Source organism: Triticum dicoccoides, chromosome 7B (assembly GCF_002162155.2).
Source record: "Triticum dicoccoides isolate Atlit2015 ecotype Zavitan chromosome 7B, WEW_v2.0, whole genome shotgun sequence".
NCBI lineage: Eukaryota > Viridiplantae > Streptophyta > Magnoliopsida > Poales > Poaceae > Triticum > Triticum dicoccoides.
The window spans coordinates 761,667,276-761,674,059 of NC_041393.1; positions in this window are offsets into that span (position 1 = coordinate 761,667,276).

Consider the following 6,784-nt stretch of genomic DNA (forward strand, 5'->3'; position numbering starts at 1 on the left):
CTAGTGCATGCCAGCCGGGGAGATCTTGGGCAAGGCTGGGTCGCATGCATGGCTGTTCAACTGGGTCGTGACATCATTCGACGAGGCCAGCGTGATGGGATAAGTTCGCACCATGGCCCAAGACACCAGCTTCGTGTGCCTGCCCGCATTCCTGGTTGCCGCTCATTGCGTTGTTCAAGGAGGGGCACCATCCGGAGTGGTGCTGGAAACAAGTTGGCTGGGAAGGCAACCATGTTCAAGGGCGCGGCGGAAGGGGGGATGATAGGAGCTTTCTAAGCTCGAACGCCAATTTAGCCAATGAGCAGTTGATGGTTGTGTGCCTCACCGAGACGCTGCATGCGCATGCCACATCATGGTCGTCACCAACGTGCAGGTTGCTGGTGACCGAGTTGAGCGTGTGGCCAAAGCAGGCGCACCCCACGACCCCGGCTCATGGCCGTCCCAAAAAGGTCCGCCATGCACGTGCCGACACTACTATTTGGCATCGAACTTGCCAGACACACACACTAATAGAATGCCCGTGCGTTGCTACGGTAAAAGCCGAATACCCATATGTTGCCACAGAATAATAAAAATACAGACACGTTGATCAAATTATTCTTCTAATTTATAAAGACGAGTTAAACATGGTTACATCCAGTTTTCATCACGCAACGATGAATATAAATTATCTTCACTTTTTTCCTTCTGGGAAATCTTCGTATCTCCTTAACCAGCCAAATTGATCGCCACCCAAGAACTGATAACTGGATATATATCATCCATTTTTAAATAGCATTAGTACTCCCTCTGTAAATTAGAAATATAAGAGTGTATCGATCAATAAAGTAGCGAACAGTAACGCAAATGATTATATTAAATGTTTTCAAAAAATTCTGAAATTTTTTGTAGATGTTTGTGTTAGTGTCAGCAAGCATGCATGACAATTTCATGCGAAGCGGAGCGGGGGTGTTTCATCGGCCAAAAAAACAAATTTGGGCTGACATTTTGGTGTTCAATTTGTTTATTTGGCACAAGCCAAACTGTTTAAGCTTTTTGCCTCCAAATTTGTAGGTGGCACTTGGATGTCACTAAGTATACAAACAAATTTTGCCTTGATTTTTTTTCTAAATTTTTTTGGCCCCGGAAGCATATGCTCCCGGGAGCCAAATTGACTTTCCGCTCTAAATGCTCTTATATTTTTTACGGAGGGAGTATCACTCAACTTCACGCATCCACGTGTCACTATTACAAGGTACACAAAAATTGACGGTCACTATTACAAGGTACACAAAGACTGACAATCACTATTACAAGGTACAAAAAGATTGACAAATTCACATAAGCCTGTTATTTCAGCAATAATAGCACAATCGAAGCAACCTTCAGTAATAAGCTCATTGTATATAGGAAAGGTTTCATTTATCTTGAATCAAGATTTTTCAATAATAAGTTGGATATTTATGTAATGTTTCCGAAGCTCATAGTATATAGGAAAGGTTTCATTTATCTTGAATCAAGATTTTTCAATAATAAGTTGGATATTTATCTAATGTTTCAGAAGCTGGGGGATTTGTATACAATTAGTATCTTTATTACCAGCGCCCCGCAAAAAATTACCTTTATTACCAGCACAATGGCCTGGTCATGGTCACGGCAGCATGCGTCGATGTCTTCATGGCGCCACGGCTCTCCTTTCACATCTCCGCCAAATTGAGAGACGGTGCGACGGTGGCGAACCTGTCACCGGCCTTTAAGTCCATCAGCTTTCATGCCGGCCACGGTGGCCAACCTCGCCCCGAGCATCGACTTCTTCAATTGCGCGATGGCAGATGCCTCGCTCTCCCTCGAAAACACCATGATGGCCACGATCGAATCGAGTATGATACGTATTAAGAGAACTACTGTGTGAGCTAACGAAGCAGCATCGAGGATGCAAGGAAATATGCTTGTCACTTGTCAATACATTCCCCTAATCTCCCCAATTATACACTACATGCTCATACACTTCTATTTTCGTGTCGTATATTATGTTTGATAGCTCAATTGATCCTCAATTCTTTTGGAAAGGTAGACAACCATATAAAAGACATGATGTTTAAATACTTCTAAAAGCCATAACTTAAGTTCGCAGAAGCAATAGAAAAAATGATCTATAGTTTCTCTGTGCTCTAGATTGAAGGTTCATCTCATGTGCAATATAAGAAATTTAATTGCGTTGAAGAATATAAAGATAGCAAATGAAGAAATCAGTTGCTGCCTGCCGGACTCAGGTTTGCAACATACAAACATATATACAGACCATGAATGTATTATGACTTCAAAAGAATATACATTAATCCGCCATATTGTAAGGAAAACAAATAAGGAGCACAAAGTAGAGAGAAACACCTGTAACACACATGCAGGATCCGCCATAATCCTACCAATTGCTCCACTGATTTCTTGTAGTATCTAGAAAAATGAAATTTCTATGTCAAACAGAAGCTTCCTTCCGCTGGCCACTGCCATGCCACCAACCATGTGTGAATATTACGTGAGCAGCTACAACCCTTTTTTAAGGATGAGGCGATGAGCAGCTACAAACTTGATCATGTTCTTGGTCATCTCATTCTTCCAAAGAAAACTGGAAAACAAACTCATGCATTTCAACAAAGCCCCTTCTTCGTAAACTTCCAGTTCAAATGAAAATACTATTTTTTTTCGATGAAGGGTGGCTTTATTACTTAGAATGGTTTAAAGCATTACACCCGGCCTATGCATAAATGAAAAAATACTAATAGCAACAAAATAAACTCAATAAGAAAGCTCCGACAACATGGACCAAGATTGACTTGGTAGTAGAACAAATCACACGCGTCCTATACTTGTGTGTCATCACATGCTTGTACAATGTGAGCATATAGTGCATGCATGACACTGAATTCTTGTTTAGTACTCCATTAGCCTATGTTCGACCTTTTTCCGGTCTAGGTGTATAGAGTATTCATAGTTTTAGGTCGACGCTTTAGCTAGCTAATATGTGGGGCAAATTATTTTTTTAGAAACTACATCCGCATATGAATCTAATGATATGCTTTGGATGGCATATAACGAAAGTAGTGAGTACTACCTTGATTTATTAGCCCCCTCGTCTTTTCGGTCCTATTTTAAACACAATTTTAACTAATAACTAAATTATACCTGGCAAAAATAATAGGAAAGTACATTCAAATACGAATTCAACAATATAACTTTGTTGACATGCATTAACATTGTGCTAGTCAAATATATAATCAAACTTTGACCCCAAATGCGATGGTGATTAATAAGCTCAAACGGAGGTAGCAAGGGATAACATAAATGCATGATCATATTGAGTAGGGAAAAAGTATTTATGGAAACTATATATATAGCAGAAAACTGAATCAGATCATGTTCAAAATGGCACGATTTTTCAGAAGTTTCATGTAAATTTTTTGACAAAACCTGCTTATCTATTAAGATTGCTTTCCATGCAATCAAGTTTTGGCAATGGCAAACTTTTGCACGATCAAAAGGAAAGGTTCTCCAAAAAGTACAATTGAAAAATTATTAAGAAAAGTGTTTCATGCTGTTAAATAAATCATATGTTCAAACAACTTGGGCCACATTTTTAGAAGTTGCGATTAAAAAAACAATGCACATGAATCTACTTATTGTTATCCAATTCTAAAACTCATCAAATTTTGAAAAACTTCATGAAATAAAAAATCATTAATTTTATACAAAATAAAATATCATTAATTTTATACAAAATAAAATATCAATTTTAATGAATTATAAAATGTCTATTAATTGATAATATTTTTAGATTTTTTTGAAAAATAGTTTTAAAATTGGTTCATGGTTTTGTTTCTGTTCTTCAGTAATCTACAATTTTTTTGCAAAATTTAAGAAAATCCTCTATTTTTGTGGAAATTTCAACAATTTAAAAAATATAAAAAACAAAGCGCTAAATAGCCTAGGAAACAACCACGTGGGGCGTAAGTTTGCAAGCCCTTGTCCGATTTTGTTTGTTTTCAATTATTTTCATTTTGAGCAAATTTATTCTAAAAATATTCATGAATTGAAAATATACAAGAATTTTAGGAAAACATATTAGAGCTTCGAAACTAAAATGTACTCAAAAATTGGAAAATATTGCTCAAGACTTTTAAAAAAACAACACAAATATGTTCGTGACTCTAAAAAATGTTTATGAATTTTAAAATGTTCATAATTTTCTGGGAAAATATTCAGAAATTATAAAAAGTAAAGTTAAATATGTAACGCTCAATTAAGAAAAGAACTAATTTTGTGCTACCACAAGTAATGCTAGAGCTAGAACACATTTTGATGAGGTAGACGTCTCAGTTGGTGCCCAACTGATGCCGCTTTTGTGTGGCTTCAGACTGTCTTGAAGTTGTGACAAGGATAGCTGATGACGCCCCATGCAGATTCTATTCAATCTTACAAGATATCAAGTACCGGCGAAAGGGTTTTAGTGATGTTAAATTTATTCATGAGAGTAGGACTCATAATGGAGAGGCTCATGCCTTAGCTAAGGCTGCTGCATCCCTTTCTCCCGGGCGCCACGTGTGGCTTTCTTCGTTGCCCGATATCATCTGTATTCCCATGTCTTTGAACATTCAATAAAGGATGCAGATTTCGCTCAAAAAAAAAAACTAATGCCGCTTGTGTCGGTTGCCGTGTCTTTAGCACGCAAGACCGCCCAACCCACACCCCAAAAACGACTTTATTTTTGCAAACAGATCTGGATCTATTATAAAAGTTTATTAGAAGTATAAAGTACCTCAAACATAATAAAAATTGTATTGAAGTCTCTAGACCACTGAACGACTGGCACCGTTAACATAACGAGCCGCCGATACGCTGCTGTCGCCGCTCTCCTATCAAAGACGGCTTGATCTTGGCAATGATAGTCGGAAAGTCTTTGTGCACGTGCCCCTAAGGACCAATGTCATGGAGCCGTAGTCGTCGCATTGAACCCTTGAATAGATCTGAAGCAACTGACACCAAATCTCGCCGTTGCGCATACATGACGAGATACCCTAATTTTGCTGGCCCAAGGAAACGACACGAATCTATCCCAGAGCTCCGTCTACTATGTCAGGATGAACAAAATTGAGAAGGATCGGAGCCTGGAAGACAAACTCGAACAACAGGCGTCACCATCAGCCCGAGCACCGCACCCGCGACGAATAAAGCCCCAAACTAAACTACTAGCCGGAGCGAAGGCACCGAGATTCCCCTCTCCACCATTGGCCGCCGGAGCGGCAAGAAGAGTTGGGAACCACCATGCCAATAGTGGTTGTTCTCATGCCACCGGTCGAGAGAGTGGAGCGTAGGTTATTCACGACCATCAGTCTCATTTTTCAAGGTATTAAACTCTAGTTGGTGAACTCTTCATTTCTCCCCTTGAGGTCTATAGTATGCATGCCACTAGAATTCGACCATAATTCGTTGAATATTTGAACAAGATGAAGAGATGTTGCCTACGACCAAAATATAAGTAGGTTTTGGACCTCAAAAAGATAAAATAAAATAAAATGTGTTATTAACAAAAAGCAGCTTTAAATCATATTTAAAAAAAGACTGACGCCATTTCACACTTCTGGCCCCTCTCATGCACGACTTAACAGCAACTTAAGGTGACAGGCCCACGGCCTAGCCCGGCGAGAAGTATGTTGTGACTGCTTTTTGCCTCGACAGACTTATTGGAACAGCTTTGCGTCATCGGCAAGTAGAGTGCCGTATACACACTACTTAAGCTGTAAAACAAGTTCTCTAGCAGGCGATGTGGTACTAAACAGAGTAAAAGTCACGAGCAGCGCCTCTCGGGTGGTTTTTTCGGCCCAACAGCTTCCAGCGATTCCATCGAAACTATCGCGTGAACGGCCCATTTTGGCGCACTGTTTTTTTCCTTTTCCCCGTTCTGGTTTTCTTTCTTTTCTTTTTTCTACTCTATTTTCTACATTTTTTTTGTTTTACTTCTCTGTTTTTCTGTTCTTTTTTATTTTTTCTTCTCTATTTTTTCTTTTTTTCTTTTCCTTTTCACTCTACATTTTTTCATATGTCAAAACCATTATTTAATAAGTGATCAACGTTTTTTGTATACACGTTCAACATTTTTCAAATAGATGTTCAAAAAATTTCAAATACTCATTGAACATTTTCAAATACTTGTTCAAGATTTTTAATATTTATTCAATATTTTCCAATACTTGTTCAACAATTTTTAATATGTATGAATCATTTTTCAAATACCTGTTCAATATTTTGTGAATCTGTTTTTGAAGACTATTTTTGTAATATTTTAAAGTATAAAGAAAAGTACAAAAATAAAGCAAAAAGAGAGCAGAACAAAAAAAACCGGTCTTGGCCTCGCACACGACTGGGACGACCCATCTCGGGTTGCCCCCGACGCGAGGGTTCCCCCTCTCTCGCTTGAAGCGAGAAACAGGGTGCCCTGCTGCGTCCGGCGGCGAACACGCTGGTGCATGGAGACGATGTACACCATCTTGTCGGACATCGGAGCAGGCCAACGCCATGTGCGTGCAACACACTCGTGCATGCCAGCCGGGGAGATCCTGGGACAGGGCTGGGTGGCATGGCTGCTCAACTGGGTTGTGGCATCGTTCGACGAGGCCAGCATAAGGGACAAATTCGAGCCATGGCCCAGGCCCCAGCTTCGTGTGCTTGCCCACATTCCTAGTTGCCGCTCATGACATTGTTCACGGGGAACTCGCCGCGGGAATAACTTCAGGCGGGGTGCCATCCGGAG